Consider the following 21,199-nt stretch of genomic DNA (forward strand, 5'->3'; position numbering starts at 1 on the left):
ATGTGGGTAAATCCAAGTGAACACTGGCTATATAAAATATAAATAATGATGTCTTGTGGGTTTTATTTAAAAACCTCTAGAATTATTGCTAATATATGAAGTATATATAACACTGAGAAATATAATTTGAGGGATCCCTGGGTGGCGCAGCAGTTTGGCGCCTGCCTTTGGCCCAGGGCGCGATCCTGGAGACCCGGGATTGAGTCCCACGTCAGGCTCCTGGTGCATGGAGCCTGCTTCTCCCTCTGCCTGTGTCTCTGCCTCTCTCTCTCTCTGTATGACTATCGTAAATAAATTTAAAAAAAAATTAAAAAAAAAGGAATATAATTTGACTTCTTAGATACCAAGAGTAACATGGGCATAAATTTAGGCAAAAACCATGCTTTAGACACATATAGTGCGCTTCCTCTTTAAGAAAACAAAAATAAAAACAAAACCAAGGATACACAAACAAAAACTGCCAAATGACATGAAAATAAACATCTTTAAATATGGACGACTGCATAGAATTTCACATCCCAACATGTGGTTTTGTGGTAGTTATTTAATAACAGATGCTAAAAAAATAAATAAGACACCATGGTTAAATTGCATTTTTTTGTTATTTTTTTTTCTTCCCTAAAGAGATAATTCTCAACCACTTGTCTAGTATATATTGATTGAAAACCATTTGAAAATTACTCCATCTGTCAATGAAATGCAAACACCTCTGGAGTGAAATCAAACAGCTGTTTAAATGCTCAGAGCTTCACTAACAAAGAAATCTTCCTTAACACTGGTTCTGTTTACACTCTTCCAAGGCAATGACTCATTCAGGGTAAAATCCAGTATTTCCAGGTTGTGTAAACACAACCATTATTTATAAGGAGATTTATAAAAAGACTAACTGCTTCCCAGCTGAAGAACTGCTGAGTACTAGAGTTAGTAGTTAGACTCGTGTGTGTGTGTGTGTGTGTGTGTGTGTGTGTACCTATTTGGAGAACTCAGAATTATTATTATTATTTTTTTTATTTTTTTATGATAGTCACACAGAGAGAGAGAGAGGTAGAGACACAGGCAGAGGGAGAAGCAGGCTCCATGCACTGGGAGCCTGATGTGGGATTCGATCCCGGGTCTCCAGGGTCGTGCCCTGGGCCAAAGGCAGGCGCCAAACCGCTGTGCCACCCAGGGATCCCGAGAACTCAGAATTATTAGTACTTATGACCCACACTTGAAATTCACAATAGCTCTGGATCCCTTTATAGCACAAAACCAACTAACAGGTTTGGAATAAATAGAAGTCTTATAAGCTATAATTTATAATTAATTATAATTATAATTAATATACAATTTATAATTCAAAGAGCCCATTTGTGCCATACAGAAATTAGCAAATAGTTTTCATTTAAATAAAGACACACCTTTGTCATTTCTTCTTCATTATCTTCTCATCAACTAAGGAGGAAATTGAGTAGCATGTAGATTCTGGACTGTGACAGCTTGGGTTTGAATCCCAGCTCCCTCAGTGGCTGCCTGCATGGAACTGGGCACAGCATTTCTCCTTAAGCCGCAGTCTCCACACCTGTCAAAACAGCAAAAATAATAGATCTCATGCAATAACTGTGAGGACTCAAATAATTTAAATTTTGTAAAAGTGGATTTGTAGGAATTAAAAAATGTAAATCTTCTGATGCAAGGCTTGTTACACAGCACTTCATACAAGTCACTTATTCTTTTAAACCACAAGCATTTTACTGGGCTTAAGAATGGCCCTCAATTCGTTAATATTCAGGTCTTGTAGCTTTTGGCAACGAATGATTATTCAAATAGATCTTCTAGAAATGAAAACTGTGGCTGGTCACTAAATTTCATTCTGATAACAACTAGGTAATTCAATTAGTCAATTATTTTTAATTGCTCAGGACTATATGGTTAATGTACAGCTGCAGGAAGCCTGGAAGCCTAAGCTGTTTAAAACCAGACACTCGGGGCAGCCCCAGGTGGCCCAGCAGTTGAGTGCTTGCCTTTGGCTCAAGGCGTGATCCTGGAGACCCGGGATTGAGTCCCACGTCGGGCTCCCGCATGGAGCCTGCTTCTCCCTCTGCCTGTGTCTCTCATGCATAAATGAATAAAATCTTTAAAAAAAGGGGGGGAATGACAATCAAGTGCATGGAGTTGATAAATGTGGGAGAGCAGCTACCTCTTGTGGGCGGAGGGGAGGGCACGGCCCCGGATCCTGGGGTGGGTAGCTGCAAGGGAGGTCCTCTGGCATTAGACGTAGCTGATGCCAGGATCTGGATCAGCTCCCTGGCCTCACTCTTCGGCCCCTTACTGGGGCCTCCACTCGGCTAGACCTCCTATGAGAAGGCCGAGGTCAGGGGAGCCTGCCGCTCAAGTACATGCAGGTCAGTCTTGTGGAGCACGGAATGTTGTGCCCAAGATTGCGAATCCGAGAAACCACCAAGGAGCCGACACCGATGCAAGCGCACGAGGGTTTATTAGCCAGCTCGAGCTTGGGTCCAAGTGTACCCGACACAGCGGAGCAGGGACTTGGACCCTGAAGTGGGTTACAGCTGGGTTTTTTATAGGCTGGTCTAGGGGATTTTCAGAAGGGGTGGAGGAATTTCTCAAGTTCTGTTTACATTCTGATGTGGGGGGATCCCTGGGTGGCGCAGCAGTTTGGCGCCTGCCTTTGGCCCAGGGCGCGATCCTGGAGACCCGGGATCGAGTCCCACGTTGGGCTCCCGGTGCATGGAGCCTGCTTCTCCCTCTGCCTCTCTCTCTCTCTCTCTCTGTGCCTATCATAAATAAAAATTCAAAAAAACCAAAAACATATCTACATTCTGATATGGGGCTTAAGGGCATTGAGCTCTGTTCTCATTCTAATATGGGACTTTCTACCACGGCGGTGGGCTCTGTTGTCTTTCTGATATGGGATTACCTGCCGAGGACATTGAGGACATTCCGCAGTTTCCCCATAAAGTTCAGCTCTCATTCACAGGGGCCTAAGATGGCTGCACCTGTGCGAATGCTAACCTTGAGGTGGGATGGCCTTGGTTTTTCTTGGCCTCCACAGGAACACTTGGGCGGATTTGGAGGAGCCAACAGACAGCGGCCAGCACGCCGCGTCCTGAGTCCGCCCACAGCCCAGGAGGGCCCCGTGGGAACGCCGCAAGCCCAGCCTGCCTCTGTTCGACTCGACGGCATCCCGGGCATCCCCGCGGCTGGCCCGCACGCACAGCGGCTCCTCCAGGGCAGTCCCCGCTCTGCCGCAGGGCGTGTCCGCGCAGAGCCACCGCGGGCTTCCGCCCGGCGCCAACACCACCGGGCTCCGCGAGCCCCACACCGCCAAGGGCCCCATAGAAGGGCGAGGCGCTCCGACGCCAGGCATTTCCTGTTTAGGCCGGAAATAAGCCACCGAGCACCTTGGGGGTCCGCACAGCTCGCCTGCACGAACGACCTGCGGTGGTGGCACCGGAAAGGCTTATTTTCGGATTGCACCAGGGCGACCCTTCACGGACGCGCAGAGGCGGGAGACACGCTCTCGGGGAGCTTCCGGGGGACGGGCTGCGCTTTACGACAGCGCCGCTTCCGCTTCCGGAAGGTTTCCTAGCAACGCTCTGCTTTGGGAGAGCGCGACCTGCCTGCGCTGCTTTGCGCCCGGCGGTGCTCCTGGGCCCCGGCTGTCGTGGCGTGGTGGCGGTGCTCGCGTCGGAGCTGCCGAGCGAGGGTGCCCCGCGGCCTGTGCCTCCGAAGCTCGGTGCGGTGATAATGTTTGTGGTCACGCAGTAATGAAGAGCTCCTGTGACAAAAGACACTTATGTGGAAGGCCAGGGCCAGTCATCGACGAGCGACCGAGGGGTGATCTTAAAACAGAGTGAGCATGCACGTGAGGGAAGGAGGCAGAGGTGGCCGGACCGTGAAGCCTTAGCTGACGCGGACGGCCGGAGTCAGGCCTGCCTGAGTGTACGTCCAGGTGAAATGCAGGTCCCCAGAGCGAGAGAGCAGGGGGTGGGGGTGCGGGGGATGGGAGGATGGGGGGGGAAATGTCACATGTCACTTCCCGGACATTGCCTCTCTTTGTTATTTATCCTTTGCAGAAGGTCGGTGGTCCTGGGATGTCGACTGCCAGCTTTGTTTTATAGCGGAAGCCCGTCAGGGTCAAAAGGAGAAGCACCTGCTCGGAACCGCATAGACAGGGGGCGCCCGGGTGGCTCAGCGGTTGAGCATCTGCCTTTGGCGCAGGGCGTGATCCTGGGGCCATGGGATCGAGTCCCACATCGGGCCTCGCCCTCTGCCTGTGCCTCTGCCTCTGCCTCTCTCCGTAGCTCTCATGAATGGATAAAAAAAAAAAATAATAATAATAATAATAAAATTCAAAAAAATATCGCGCAGATAGATGCTAGAGCTTGCACTAGGACCCAAGCCGGTTCTGATTCCGAGGTTCTCTTTCTGTGGCTCTGTGTGCTGGAATAAAGAAAAGGACTATTGAATAAGGGAGGCTCATCTTGGGAGATGAAATAAGTTTACAAAAGGAAAGAAAAAAAAAACTGTCAGGGGATAATGCTTCAGTCTTCTGGAAGAGGGGAGAGGGGGTTAGAAACTGCCTGCAGTGCGATGAAAACAAAATGCGGCCAAAGCATACGGCTGCCTGAAGGAGAAAGCTGGCCTTGGTAGAGAACAGAAGATATTTGGGGTATAATAGAGCTTAGAGCGAAGGAAGCCCCATCTGTGGTCCTCTCTTCAAGGCCAGATCTAAATATGCAGAATATGGGTGGCTCTACCCTTTTGCAGAGTGCTGCTCCCCACCCACCCCTAAGGGATACACCAGGGGAAAAGCACAACACCTGTAATGAATGACACGTAAACAGATGAACCCAGTGGAGGCCACACGCCCTGGACTGGAGCAGAGAGAGAGGGGAGCAAGTGTCTTGGAAAGTCCTCTAACTTTAAGGATAAAGGAGCATTTTGCCAAGAATGTGCTGCTTGGTACCGACATTTTCTATTTGAGTGTTTGGTAACATTGTCCCCCTGACATAAAAGCCACACTGAGTACAGCTTTGGGGGGAGGAAGTATTCTCGTTTTGCAGAAGGCCTCAAATGAGGATGTGGTGGGAAGTAGATTTGGGGACCTTACTTTTCCAAGTAAATGTTTAAGCTATGTGATAGCATGGGTGAAGTGGTTAAGCCAGAGCCGCGGAGCTAACTCTGCTAGAAGAGCTGTGGAGTCTTACGTAGGGAGGGTCATGACTCCACATGTGGCCCAGAGGCTAATCTGTTTTCAGGCTCCAGTAGAGGTGGAATAGCCCTATCTACCCCTCCCCCCCAGGCATGTCAGCTTCTCTTACTTGAGAGGAAGAGAAAACATAGAAAAACCAGAGCACGCTTCTTCGAGAGATGCAGTGCACACAATAGCAAAGCCTAGCTGTTCTTGCTGTAATGTGTAAGCCCAAGCACTCAGCAGCTTTGCTTAACACATTGTTTGGCTTCAGTGATTCTACCTTAACCCGAGAAAGCAGAGTCTGAGACTCGTCTTTTATGAAGGGAGCTTACTAAAGATGTCATCTCAGGGGCCATGACTGAATGGGAAAAGAGAAATGGGGAAGGATTGCCAAAGTAAGGATGCATCTTTGAGCTGGTTATAGCTGTGGGAAACTGAGGCTTGGTCCCAGTGGGGCACTCTGAGGGCATGTAGGATACATGGCTGACTTGTCAGTGGGGCTGAAAAGCGGACATTTAGCCAGTGCCTTCCAACTCTGCGTTGACCTAAAGAGCATCCCACAGGATGCCAGTCTTCCAAATTTACGCATGCGTTGATATCAATCAGGTTTCCATAACATCCGATGTCAAGTGTTGGGGAAGTCTCAGGGAAGGAAATAAGAGAAGTGGGTAGAGCTGAGGCAGGGGCAAGTTGTGGCAGCCATGGGTAGAGTAAAATATTTGAGGTGCAGTTCAAAAGGCACTTGATACAAATAGCATCTTACAAATTTGCTTAAACAAACATGGAAAAATTGAAAAACAATACCGAAGCTTTAGGTCAAAAAGACACCATCCTGCTTGTATAGGACAGGGATGCAGGGCATACAAAATAACAAGCAGAATATGAAAAGAGACATTTTAATAATAGAAGCATTATTTATTTATTAAAGATTTTTTTTTTCATTTATTTGACAGAGCAGGCAGAGGGGGAGAGAGAAGCAGACTCCCTGCTGAAGCTGAAGGCTCCCTCCTGAGCTGAAGGCAGACACTTACCCAACTGAGCCACCCAGGCGCCCCTAATGACAGCATTTTTTAAAATCATTATTGTCATAGTTTTACTAGTTCTTCCTTAGGGATGAAAGTGAAATTCTAAAAAGCAAATCTTTCATTGTGCACCTTCCATTTACCAGTTACCTTAAATACATATTACTCAAATATCCCACAAGCGCACGAAGGAGGTATTATTATCTCCATTTTTAAAGAAGAGAAAATTGAGACCAAATGAGTGGAGTTGCTGAAGTTCTCATAATCAGATACAGGCAGAGCCAGGGTTTCAATCCAGAAGTTCGGTTCTTTCACTTACACTTAGGACCTTATCAGAGGCATTCTTCTGGTCTTCCTGGAAATCATACCAAATCCACTGCACCTCACCTTCTTATGTAATAACCTGCAGAGTAGTGAGAGCCATCTGTTTCTAGAGCAACATATTTGAGTCCATAAGCAAATAGGTTGGCAGAGAACAGAAGGATTATGACATTGCCATTTGGCATTCCTGACTTACTCTGCATTTATAAAATAAAAATGCATGGTCCAACATGTTGATTTCACAAGCTTATCATTATCATTCTTTCTGAAATAAGCATAGTCAGGGACATCATGTACAAAATAAGGGATCCTTGTTTTGGAGGATGAAGTCAGGTAGGAGGAGTTTTTGTTTAACTCCTATCTTGTAAAGCACGAGCTTACAAGTGACTTTGTGAAATATGCTTCAACATTGAGGCCAACGAGAAAATGAACTAAGGGAGAAAAACTTGGGATTTATTTTAAAAGCACAATATCGCAAGATTACTTTAAAAAGCAGGGGTTCCAAAACAAGGTTGATTATCCAAATTCGCCTGAAGAACTTTATATAGATACCTGAATGCACCTTCAGGGAGAGTATCTAGGAATAAGACTCTGGAATGTGTGTGTTAAAAATATCCTGTGGTCATTCTGATGATCAGCCTCAGTTTATAGCCACTACTTAAAAGTGTTCATAAGCTAATATGTAAAGAGCCTACTTATATATTTTAATTTGTACGTGTAATCTTGGAGAATCAACTTATAATTTCTGTGAATCCTAAGTGCTCAAAACAGTTCTGATATTCAGTAGACTTTCAATTCTGATCAATAACCGTTTAGAAATCCCTTCACTGTTAATAAGTCAATGAGTAGAGACAAAGCGAAACAAATGCCAATCAGTTTTTTTAATACCTTGCACGTTGTACAATGGGAACATTTTGGAAAATGGAGACAGTATAAGCTAAAAGAAAGTATAGGACAAAGATAATATAAAGGGAAGAGGAGAAACATGTTAAATAGGACAGAACATTTGATGGAGAGGACTAACAAAATTTTGATTCTTTGAGAAAACTAAAAATTTTAGCTAAAGCTTGAGTAAAAAAAGAGGAAGGAGAAACTGCTATAAATGAAAACCATGTGACTACAGATGTAGCAAAATAACTAATAAAAATATGAACAACTCTCTGTCAGTAAGTTTAGAGACTTTTAACAGGTATATAATGGAAAAATATAATTATTTAAGCTGACACATAACAATATAGAAACAAGAGTTCTCCTAAGAGATCAATGAAATTGAAATAGTAGTTACAAATATTCTCAGACACAAAAAGACTTCAAAGCAAGCTCTCGGTTCGGACCCTTAAAGAGAATAATCTTTGTTTGCTTGTTTTGTTTTTTGTGTTTTATCTCTGTAAACATTTCATACATACCTGTTTTATATTCTTTACCTAATAATTCTAGTATTAACCGCCCTTAAAGGGGCAGGTGTCCTTGACTCTCGTTTATTGGGTACTTGGTGTCCTTTGGTTTTGAACTGTTTGATTTCAGTAGGTGTGATGCCCACGCACTTAAATTAAGGCATCTTTCTCCATAGAGGATTTGCTTTTATTTCTAGTTCTGTTTTTACAACTATCTAGGAAACACCACTGACTTGGGACCATTTCTGACTTATGGTTTTAGGCTCAGCATTAGAGACTTGGCTTCCCCACCAGTGCTGGCCTCAGGCTCAGTGTCCCACTTGTGGTGTTATAGGATCCATGCCTAGGGCAAGCTGCCTCACTTGCCTCCCAGATGTGCCAGTCTGAGCTTCCATCTAATTCTGTCCTAGCTAACCTTTTTTGAAGCAAGTCACAAAGATCTCCCTTCATATTGAAAATCAATAATACCTGAAATAATATGTCCTGGATAAAGTTTAGTTGTGAACACTGGGGGAAGAGAAAACGGGCTTAGGGATGGAGAAGAGACTCAAACCTGTGGTTAAGTTTTATTTTTTAAGCTGAGTGGTGGGTACAGGAGGCTTGCTTTATTTATTCAATTTATTAGTATTATTTAAGAATATGTATTTTTGTATGTATCATATATTTCATGAGAAGCTAAAAAAAAAAAAAAAACCCAAACCAATAGCAATTCTCACTAAAACATCTCTGTGACATTGTGAGAGAACTAACATACCAACAGCAAAATTGTGCACAAGTCTATACCAACTGAAACCAGTGCCCTTCAGCACAGACACGAGTGGTGAGAGAACAGCGATGGCCCAGCAGAAGACATGCCCAGATTGAGCTGGGTAGACAGGAGGGAAATGGTAAATTGACATATGGTAACCTTGTGGGTTTGTTCATAGAGTACTTCTCTATGACTCCTGTGGACTCCCAGATGAATTTGAGAAGAATTTGGGGTGAAGTTCTCACAGATATAGAGGGAAGAGGTCAGAGAAAGACTGTATATTGTGAGTCTACAGTCTTCTGTGTCCCTGGGTTCATGGGTTATGCAAATTGCATGTAAATAAGAGCCCCAATTCCCCTCTAGTCTTGAGAGCAACTTTAAAATCTTTGCTTTCATGTAGTGTCGACTCCAGTTGTCTTTTCCCTTGTGTTTCAATTTTACATACTTCTCTTTGGTTGCCCAGTAACATACCATGGAGAAGCAATTTGAAAAATGGAGCCATGGTACTTAGAAACCTTAATTGCACTCTTATGAGGAACAATTTATTCCCAGGGTGTGTTTCTTTTTTTTTCTTTTTTTTTTTTTTCATCATAGGATCAGACCCATTGAGATAGCAACATAGCAAAGATATCTGTTAAATTCTTACCTATGGGTCAGGATATAAAAATGCCATGTAATTGGAGCTCCTGTTTAGAAATATTAATAAGTATTGCACTGAAAACCAACCTAGTAGTAAATGAGAAAACAGCAAGCCAGGAGGGTTTGTATAATTTCACTCAATTCTGTGTTCTACCCAATTTACCAGGCAAAAAAAGTAAATTATGTTTGAAAATCAGTCATGCAAGTTTTCTGGCCACTTTTCATAAAAATGGATTATCTGTCACAGTTCTGTGAAGCTTTAACCCCGTGTGACATAGTAATGTTTTAGGACAGTGCTGTGAGGCATTAGCCAGTCGGGCATGATGTGAGGGGCCCCTAGGGCTGCCCACCTCAAAATACTAAACTCTACCTACTGTCTTCCTGTTTTGTCTGAAAGTTGGATTCATGACCCAAATATCTTATGGAATTGAAGCTTTTTTTTTTTTTGTCGTTGTTTGCTATTCAATAATCTATTCTTTCTTGTTATCAGTGAGGAATGTGGAGTTTAAAAGCAGAAGGGTGTTTTCTGGTTAAGTATCACTTGTTAACATGTAGCAAACAGTGTAATTCTGAGTGACTTTGCTAAGTGAAAGAGTAATCATAGTGGCAGGGGTGGTTGCTATTGTTGCTTGAATTGAGATACAACCTGTGTAAAGTGAAACAGTGTTCACTGTTTGGATGAATAATTTTTACATGTGTCTATACCCAAGTAACCACCACCCGGGGGCTCCTTCCTGTCCCTTCTGAGTCAATACCAGCTCTGTCTTCCCTCCCACACACACCAAAAAGGCAAACGCTATCGCCACATCTTGGTTTTTCCTATTTTAGAACCTTATATAAATAGAATCATTCAGTATGTACCCTTTGGTGTCTGGCTTTTTCAGCTTCACATTATATTGATGAAAATCATTCATGCTATTGTGTTTATCAGGGGCTTGTTCTTTTTCATTGCTTATACTCTTCTATGGATTTACCACAGTTTATCTGTTCTACTGTTCGTAGACAATTGGGTTGCTTATAGTTTTTGATCATGATAAACAAAGCTGCTGTGACCACCCCTGTACACATAGCTTGGTGGACATACACACTCATTTCTCTTAGATATATAATAAGGAGTGGAATTGCTGTGCCATAGGGTATGCATATTTTAGCTTTGGTAGAAAATGCCCAAACTGTTTACTGGGAGGGTGGTTTTGATGGGAGGTGCACTGCCAATTCTCTGCCTCTCTAGATCTATTTTCCGTTGTTCTCTGTCCTACTGTGTGCCCTGAGTCATCCTAGTTCCCAGTTTCCTTATACTGTGGTTCCTGGTTAGATTCAGTCAATGGACAGCCCAGCAGTTGATTGGAGATAGGGGAGTTGGAGAGAGAATTGGACAGCCCCTCTTCTAAGGCTCTAACTCTCCCTGGTTCCATGAACACCATCCTTCTTCCTCTCCTTAGGCTCAGCAAGTGATTACAGATACCTGTTGGTACTAGTTCCTGGGCACTTCCCCATCTAACATAGTGCTTTTAGGCCTACTCACATCCCTGAAAACATAATCATTCTATAGAAATCTAAAACCTTTGAGTATGCTATTTTTATCATAGAGATTTTGAATGATACAGGAAGAAATAAAGGGCATTTTGAGAGAAACCAGAGTGTGTTGGAACACATAGGGGTTTCTGCTCAGCATGAGAGAATTGGCACAGGAAAGAGATTGGACTGAAAGTAGTTGTTTAGGGCAATTCACGTAACAAATATACTGGATGTGGACTGGAACTTGGAGCAATATAAACATGAGTTTCCTATCTTCAAGTGCTTTTTTTTGTTGTTTTTGATAAATTTCTCCTTTCACTATTTAATTTATTTTATTTTTAAAATTTAAATTCAGTTTGCCAACATATAGTACATCATTAGTTTCAGATGTGGTTTTCAATCCTCAAGTAGTTTTGTTGACAAGTAGACGTTGTCATGTGGCTGCACATGACTCTACTAAGCTTCTCTCTCTCTCTCTCTCTCTCTTTTCATCTATAATATGGAAATAATGATCATACCTATTTTAGGTTGACTAGTAGCTCGATCACTATCACACCTCTGAAGTAGTCAGTTAGTGAAGGAAAATCAAGCTAACCACACACTGAAGATGAGATAGAGGTTTTGTGATTTCATTAAAGGAATTCACCTAGCAGTGGTAGGGTTTCCTAGGAGGACTTCTTGAACTACTCAGAATCTTGGAGGCATAGTCTCCTATATTCTGTAATTTCAAGGGGGCTACAAAAATCTAAGGATAGTGAGGCTTGCTTTAAGGGTGGCAGTATAGAAGAATGGTTAAGACGAGGCAAAGGTTTGGGAGTCGGTTCCAAGTATGAATCTAGACTTTGTCTCTTATTGACTGTGCCCTTGATCTAGAGATTAAAATGTCTTAGTTCTGTCCGCTGTAAAATGGGGATAATCATTCTTATACCTTTTATGGCAACTGTTATTAATGCATCCTTTCCTCCCACAAAAAGATATGTACACATAGTAATGAACATAGCCATTCATACCCCAGCTAAATGCTGGTATAATCTATCAGGAAACACAAGATTGCAAGAACAGGTTGATGCTACTGGTAACACTGTTGTGAGGGTAAGATTGAGAGTGGGTATATTGGAGGGAGGGAGGGAGGGAGATGCTTGGGAAGGTATTAAATATACATGAAGTCTGGGAATGCTGGTGTGAGGATGCCATGTGCGTATTTTGAATTAGATTCTGATTTTGGGTTAGAAAATTAGAATCTGCTAGGCAAATTAGAAGATCTGAGAGGGAGAATATTAAAGTGTGTAAGTACATTGAATCAATCTGCAGGGATTTTTTTGTTTTTGAGCAATGGTTACTTGAATAAGTTCTCCTTTTGCAAGTCCAGCACTCTAGTACTTATGTCTTCATGTACCTCTTAGAGATATGAAGTCAAAGTCAACCAGTCTCTCCCTGGTTCTGTCTCTCTCTGTATTTGTCTTTCTTACACACACACACACACACACACACACACACACACACACACACGATGACATATTCTCAGTAACTATATATTTCAAAGCAAGTCCTGACATTAATTAGCAAGAATATAAGCAAGGACACCTAAAGGGATTTTTTGAGAAAAAAAATTCTAATTTGTGGGCAGGCATGCCAAAGCACAAAAGTTTTCGAAGGCAGCGAAGGCTTTGGGCAAATTCTCATAACGCTGAAGGATGAGGAAATAGTCAAGGAAGCAAACAATGTGCTTCTGGCACCCTGCTGGTGATTCAGAAAATTCTGATTCAAAAACAGGAATTATTTTCAAAGGTCTTTTGACAGAGCCGACAGCTCCTCAGCTGTCAGCCACTCTCCAGAGACCCTAATGAGCTCTTCCTTGTCAGGTCTTTCTGTCTAAACAAGAAATTGCTAGTCTCTGTATCCGCCACCCCACAGTGAATGCACCTACCTTTGCGTATGCATGGTATAAATTATTATTTAATGCAAACACTTGTTCAGGTTGATCAGTAAGTTGTTTCTGTCAACCTACATCAGTGTGGTCTTTAATGTGTCAATGACTCAACAGCAGAGTATGTGTGTAAACAGGTGGTCAGAAATGTTTGTGTGTGTGTGTGTGTGTGTGTGTGTGTGTGTGTTTTATTGGTAAACTAATAGATACTCCTAAAGAAGTTACTGCAGTTACCTATGGGGCTCATTCTTGAGGCTTTTGTAGGTGGTCAGGGTACTTTACCTTATTTTTCACAATAATAGCAGATCATAATAAGGGGCAATAGAGATGACATTCAAGAGAAAAAATTCTTCTTTAAATATATTTAATACATCTCATTGTTCCTTCTCTATGATACTCAAGAACCTTGCCTAATTCTATATAAAGAGACTATCATTTCAAGTTTAGAATTCAGAAACCCCCTTCTAAGTTGGCATTTGTTAGTAGATGACACAGCACTATTTTCTAAAATAATCTTTTTTGCTGATTTCTTCATGTTCTTGAAAAAATTCTGCACTGGCTCCCTCTCTCCCCTCCATGCTAAATGGTGTTTTCTCATTTTTCTTTTAATATTCTTCCTCAGTATAGCATGGGGGAGTCAAAGGCATCAGCCTTAGAGTAGTTCACACCTGGGAACTGGCCAAATTCTTCTTGGTCCTTTTTTCCTACGTTGATCACCTCTCTGTTATCTGGTGTGTCATCAATGTATTTAGAACTACCTCCTGCTTTACTGAAGTGAAATTTTCTTCTCTTTCATTAAAATCTCTCCAGACACTCAATTCTCTTAGTAATTTGCCTCCAATGTTTGAGAAGAGAAGCTATCCACTTTATAAAAAATAAACGAAAACAACTAAAATACAATAAAAACAATGAAAGCTAAAGTAACAGTAAAAATTAAAAAAAAGAAACTATGTTCTTCAAAGCTTTTTTTTTTTTTTAAAGATTTTATTTATTTATGAGAGTAAGAGAGAGAGAGAGCCAGCAAGAGGGGCAGAGGGAGAAGGAGAAGCAGACTCCCCACTGAGCAGGGAGCCTGACTCAGGGCTCCATCCCAGGACCCCAGGATCATGACCTGAGGTGAAGACATTTAACTGACTGAGGCAGCCAGGCACCCCCAAAGCTTATTTCTATAATCAAAGCAATGGAAAGAAGAAAAGGAAGAAAGAAATAACAAAATCAATCAGTGTCTACATTTCATAAACTCGAGATTGACTTCTAGTATGGCCAAGTAACCTCTTATAGATAATTATAACTCCAGGTAAACAAAACAAAACACAACAAAACCCCCAAAAAACAGCACTGGTGAGTGAAGAAAATTCTGTCCATTCTGGGTCAAAGTTGACACTTGACTGGATAAAATGGCATCTGTGAATATCTTATTTTTTAGGTGGCATTGCTCTTTCTGGCCAGAAAAATGAGAAGACAGAGATGAGAGAGATCATAATTGCTGGGAAAATGAAGAAGGAATCCAGAAGAGGAGAGAGTCAGAGATGAGAGGCTCCAAATTCTGTATATAAGTTCTGCCCAAGTCTTAGCCCAACTCCTGGACTGTATATTTGTGGATCAGAGTTAAAGCAATCCAACTGAGGATAAAATAATACAACTTATATTTTAGTCGTCACTCAAAAGACAGGGTTTTTTTTTTAGCTTGAGAGCAACAAAATTAATTTCTTGCTAAAATAAGAGCAACAGATTATTCTTAAGTCATCCACTATGTTCAGTACACAATTAAAAATTACTTGATGTACAAGGATTTGGGAAATTGTGAGAAAAGGTAATCAACTAAGACCAACCCAAGGAATAATTAGCAGACTAAGGAGTTTAAAACAGCTAATACAACGAAACACAATAAAATAAAGGAAAATATGTTCACAAGAAATGAAAATAGAAAACTCAGCAGAGAAATTGAAACAATATCAAAGAAACATGTAAATTGTATAACTATAACCTTCAAATGTGAATTTTTTTTTTCAAATGTGAAATTTAACACACTGGATAGGCTAACAGTAGAGTAGAGACGATAGAGAAATAAATTAGTAAACTTTAATATATGTGATCTGATGAATAATTTTAAAAATAGATCCTGGGGACTTGTGGAACAATATCAAAAGGTGTAGCATATGTGTAATTGAAGATATAGAAAGAGAAGGGAGAAAGAATTAGGCAGTAAGCATATCCTAAGAACTAAAGACCAAAATTTCACCAATTTGGTGAAAAACAGAAAAATTCAGATGTAAGAAGCTCAGTGATTCCAAAAAGGGCAAATGTAAAGAAAACCATACTTGTGCACATCATAGGTAATCTGCTAGAATATCCAAGTTGAGAAAAAAGTGGCTAAAGAACACATTATAGGGCACCTCGGTGGCTCAGTCAGTTAAGCATCTGCCTTCCGCTCAGGTCATGATCATAAGGTCCTAAGATAGAGCTCCCTGCTCTCTGTCAAATAAATAAATTCTCAGAAAAAAACAAACAAACAAACACAGAAAACCCCACATTATATATAGTGGAACAGTGATCAAATTCTACTAAGTTCTCAACAAAAACTGTAAAATCCAGAAGACAGTATAACAATTTGCTTACAGTGCTATAAGAAGGAAATTTCAACTCAGAATTCTATACTCCCCTCCCTCCCAATCCAAATATCCTTCAAGAAATAGAGCGAAATAAAGACATTTGCAGATGAAAGAAAATGAAGAGAACTAATTACCAGCAGGCCTGTGCTACAAAAAAAAAAAAAAAAAAGTACTGAAAGAAATTTTTCAGAATTAGGGGAAATGATAGCAGAAACTCAGGTCCTTAAGCAGGAATTAAGAGCATTAGAAATGATGTACATAAACAGACTTTTTTAAATTCTTAATTTCTTGAAAAAACATATGACTGTTCAAAGGAAAATATATAATATTGTAGCATATGAAGATGTAAGGAACATAACAATTGTAATAGAAGGGACAGGGGAAAACAGTAAATGGGCCTATTTGGTTGACAATGCTTGCATTTTATGTGGAATAGCACGATACTTATTAACTCTACAGAGACTGAAAAGTTTAAGTTGCCTATTGTAATTCAGAAGCAATCACCAAAATATATTGTGAAGAAGCACAGCTAGAAAGCCAATAAATATACTCGCTCAGGTTTTTTTTTTTTTTTTTTTTCAAATTTGGGTTCTCAAATACTTGAAAATATTTGATGCAGTACAATTTAATTATGCTTTCTAGTTCTGAAGCTATACATCAGCCTAAAAAGAGATACACTTTTGAGCAAGGATGAGGATGAGTGCTGTTTACTTTAAGACTAGAATATTCCTGATGAAGACTTCTATGATAGAGTTAAAAGCATTTGTGGTCCAAGATTTTGGTTTTAATTACTAAAACCTGAACCATCTGCTCTTTCCCATGAAAATCTCTTTGACCCTTTTTCCCTTTCCCCATATTTTATGTGCCCCTGGGAGAAGGTTTCTGTCTCCCATTCATTCCTATTCACACAGTAGGAACAAATCTGGAAGCTTCTGTAAAGGAAGTGTATCATTGGGAAAGTAAACAAATGGCCTGAAATTCTTGGAATAGCCATTTATTAATTTCTTTTTGTAGAAATAGATGAAAAATAAATTATAATCATTATTTTAAACAAAGTATGATAATTTCACTGAGATCTTACCTGTAAGATATCTGCCTGTCTCATTTAAATGAAAGTATGAAAAATATCTAAATTCCTTTTTTGTTTAGGATATTTTTTTATACATCCTTTTGTTTATATATCCATATTTATTACACAGACTAAGGAGAAATATGCTGATTTCTATTCAAAATAAAGCAAAAGGAAATTGTAATATGATTTCACCATGGATGGAAGTCATAACTAGATTTTACCGTAAGTGGCTGGAGGTTGTAAGCACATTTCCATCTGGGCTTATAATCTATCTAGAACACTCTTCCCCTGTTATGGAATAAGAGAGGAAGAGAGGTCAAGAAATGTCTTCCCTTCTTATGGAATAGTTCCTTGGTGTTTCCTGCAGAGAATTAATTATAGTCTTGGCATAACTCTTTATCAGGTTCTCCCTGCTGCTTTTCTCCCTATCCGTGAATGAGAAATTCCAGCTTTAGAGCTTAGAACAATTGACACAGCTGAAATGCAAGTAATATCTAAAGGCTGTTTGTGCATAATATTAACCAGGAAATAGACACACATAAAACCTTTTCACTGTTTGGTTTGGGGATTTTGTGAACTGGCTTTAATTCTATCTGTATCCTGCATCATTTTTCCTATGTCCCTTTCCACATCTCATGTTTAAAAGAATCTAGGAATGAGTTAGTTCAAGGAGAGGAATTTTAGGGCCATTGCTCTTATGATCTGTTGGGTCTGCCTCGAACTTAATTCTCACTATGAAGGACACAGTAAAGTATAAGTTAAAATCTATAGAAGAATGATTAGAGTCATGGTACATGGGATGAAATTTCAGTTCCACCCTACTCCTAGCTCCTGTGACCTTGAGTAGTTACTTCTTCAAGCCTTGACTTTCTAACCTTTAAAATGGTTGATGATAGTATTCATGCCATGGGTCAATATAAGTATTAAATCAAATAAACCATTTAAAGCACTCAACATAATGCAGAGCACATCATAAGCAATCTATAAGTGTTAGTTATCATCATATTTCTGTCTGTTTGACTTTTTCCATCTCAAGAAATTTCCTGTTGGTCTTTTTGCAAAGAAACCAGAGTGACCGTTAGCTCATCCCATCAAGCATCCATTAATAATGCAGATAGACAGGTTCATGTTTCATAGCCAGAGGCCCAAATTACCCACAGCCATCTTGTCCAAAAGAGAGGATAAAAGTCAGCAGGTTGAATTTTTTCCAGACTTCAGCTTGTAGCCTAGAGCATCTTGGATCCTCAGCTGCTTCAGCAGAAACTCAAGTTTTGCTAATTAAAAAAAAAAAAAAAAGGTGTTCTTCATTCAATGATGAAAGAAGAAAGTAAAAAATGTATTATGAAGTGAGTTTTTATGCTGCTCTTGATTTATAAATGTATAAGAAGTAACAAATGTGAAAATATTCATAGGTTGAATTCACATATTTCCTAATTCTCATGTAACTATATACTATATGCATAAATATTTTGAAAACAAATTACTTATAAAACTTAATGAGATCAATATAATATGATTTCCAAAATATAATTAATTTGAAATGTGTATTTGGTAGAACTTAATCAGAGTTCATTTGGGACCATGAGCAGAAAGATGACCCACTGAATTATGAATTATTCTTTTGTGATATTGGCTTCAAATCTTTCTTCCATTTGATTGAAAGTCATCATTTCTCATCTTTCCTTTGCATCTTATCCTGATGTCCTTTCAGTTATTCATCTTTCAGTAAAGTTTCACTCCCTACTTATCCCTTGCTCTCTGACCCAGTTGTCAGAAGATACCTTTTGGTTATCTACCCAATTCACAATTCATTTTTCTGTGGGAACTAGCCCTCCATTTATCTAGGAAATTTACTCAGGAACCATGCTTTTCCAGTGTCAACCTGTCCTGGCCAAGGCCAACTGGATCTTAGGTGGACACTTGATTTAAGCTGAATCAGATCATCCCAGAGATTTGGAACTGGAAACAAGACATTATAAATTATAACATACTGATATGTTAAGAAGATTTAAACTCAGGAACACTGGGACACCCAAGAGAATAGAGCAGCAGAGAAAGCCAGTTAATGGAGAAGAAAAATAAAGTGGAAATAAAGACAGAGCAAAGGTATAGCTTGAGTTCTTGGCAACTTTCTAATACATGATTCCAGTCTCCTTGATAACCAGCTACATTTCTGCTCTATTTATTTACTTATTTGGTAAGTCATTCACATACATTTTTTGAATGTCCAGCCAACCTTATGCTAAACATTTTTCATATTCTCTCACTGAATTTTTTAATTATAGTCTAAACCACAACCATCCAACCAAATAGCAAAAACAATGGTGAGCATTTAATATACTCTGTCAATGTCTCAGAAAACTTGGAGACTTGATTTTGGTTATCATTGTAAATTTTCAAGTGAAATCCCAATTGTATAATGACTACTCTCAGCTAAGTGAGCTGAAATAAAAGTTCCTTTTTATAAAATGTAGTATTACCTTCCAAGACTGCCATGGCTAGCATATGATACTCTCTGGCCACTATTATGACATATAATCACATAATAATCAACAGAGAATTTTGATATGGAGAAAAGAGAACAAATATGATTTTTAGCCTTCACTTATAAAATATCATTGAATAGGATTTAAGACTAGGGATACCTGATGCCTGATGGCAAAACTAAACAAAAACCAACCCTGACCTACTGTTTCCTAACTTTCTATGTCTATATATTAAAATAGTGCATGTCCATAAATATCAGTCTTCAGGGAAAACATATTTTCAGATAATCCTAAATATAAGATGTGGAGAAATTATCATTTGTTCTATGAGTAGTCAACTTTACTAGAGAAAAGAATTGTGCATATTTAGGTAATGGATGTAAGTCATTTGTCAGCCTACTGCTATTCCCCTTCCCCTGAGGAAGCAAAATTGTTGTATTGGTTCAAGACATTAAACTTGTATTTAGTTTCTCATATTAAACATCAGCTAGCATTACGTGGGTTGTTGTTAGAGCGAAAACATTAATAGTTTCATCACCTATACTCTGAGTCCAAGTTCTTACTACTCATTTAGTTTTTAATCCACTGCATGTCTGGCTTACATTGTTACATCTCTATCAAAACCGTTGAAGTCTTTTTTTTATTGTTGGATTCCATAACCACCCCCTACCAACTCATTTAGAGTAAAATTCTAATTCTGTCCCATAACTTGAAGACTATATATGATCTTGGCCTAACCTTTCTCTCTAGTCTTACTTTTTGCCACTCTTCCCCATTAGCCTCTTATAGCTGCTCAAACTTGAATTAGGGAAAATTGGTTGTATTGTTTATTAGAGCTACCATAACAAAATATCATAGACTGAGAAGGTTAAACAATAAGGATTTATTTTTCACAGTTCTGAAAGCTAGAAGTCTGAGATCAAGGTATTGGCAGGATTTCTTCTCAGGCCTATCTCCTTGGCTTGTAGATGGCTGTCTTATCTCTGCCTTCAAATGGGCTTCCCTCTGTCCATGTCTGTCCTAATCTCATCTTCTCATAAGGACACCAGCCATGTTGAATTAGGGCCCATCCCCATGACCTCATTTATCTTAATTTTAAAGATGTTATCTCCAAGTGCAGTCATGTTTTGAGATACTGGGGATTAGGGTTTCAATTTTAAGGAAATTTTTAGGGAATACAATTCAGCCCATAATAATAATGACCTATTGATGAATATGCTCTGGGAAGTTTGGACAGGTCATGTTAGAGTCACAAGGTACTTGAGGAAAAGTAACAGAAGTACAAACCCAGTGACTCTAGAAGCTTTGGGTGTGACATAATCTTGCCCACTTGTGCTCTTGGATGCACAGACTTGAATGTGAGGCCTCATGACCACTTTTTTCCCCCAGAAGTCTTCAGGGAGTCAGTGTGAGAGCAGCTGAACAGAGGAAGACAGAGACCAGTATATAAGATCAGTGGTCTGCTGAGGCAACTCCACATCTCTTCAGAAAGTTGGGACCAACTGAAAGAGTCTCAGGAGGAAACCATCACTGATGTTGTTTCTCTGGTGAGAAAGCGAGTCTTGTGAAAAATGGCAGTGTAAGAATACCATTTCACTTCCATTTATCATAAACTATCCAATGAAATGACTATGCAAATAGCAAGCAACATGATGGATTAGGATAATATTATTAAGGAGTTTAAAAACTTTTTAAAGTGATTCTTGCAAAATGTTTTTGAATAAATAAATGTCATATTGCCTAGCTCAGGCAAAGACCCACAGGATTTATCATATTATTGAAAGAAAAAATAAAAGATGGAGAATTTAAAGTCCAGGAAACTTAATGAGGTCACCCCAAATATACCAATAGAAGCTCATTTTAAAATGAACTATTTCCTCATGTGAGAAAACAGTAAACAAAGACAAGGATTAACAAAAACAGTGAATTTTGAAAATAACATAACAGCCAGATTATGGATTCTCCAGGGCGGCGATTAAAGTCTCTCCATTCAAAGAGGGGGAAACTATAAGTACCTACTGCTTAAAGATGGAATCTAGCTTTATTTACATTGTTCATGGAGGATTTTGGAAATTTCATTAGGACCAGTCTTTTCTCTGAAAAAACAAGAGGCCCCAGCAGATGAAGGTATTTCCTGTACTTTTAGAATGGCTGATTCATACTCATTATGGCACTTACTAGAGACTGACTTTCAGATCTCTATGTACATCTAATTGTGCTTTGCTTGTGTCATGAAGTTTTCATTCTTTCGTGTGTTATG

This window comes from Nyctereutes procyonoides, unplaced genomic scaffold (genome assembly GCF_905146905.1).
Source record: "Nyctereutes procyonoides isolate TBG_1078 unplaced genomic scaffold, NYPRO_anot_genome, whole genome shotgun sequence".
Classification (NCBI taxonomy): domain Eukaryota; kingdom Metazoa; phylum Chordata; class Mammalia; order Carnivora; family Canidae; genus Nyctereutes; species Nyctereutes procyonoides.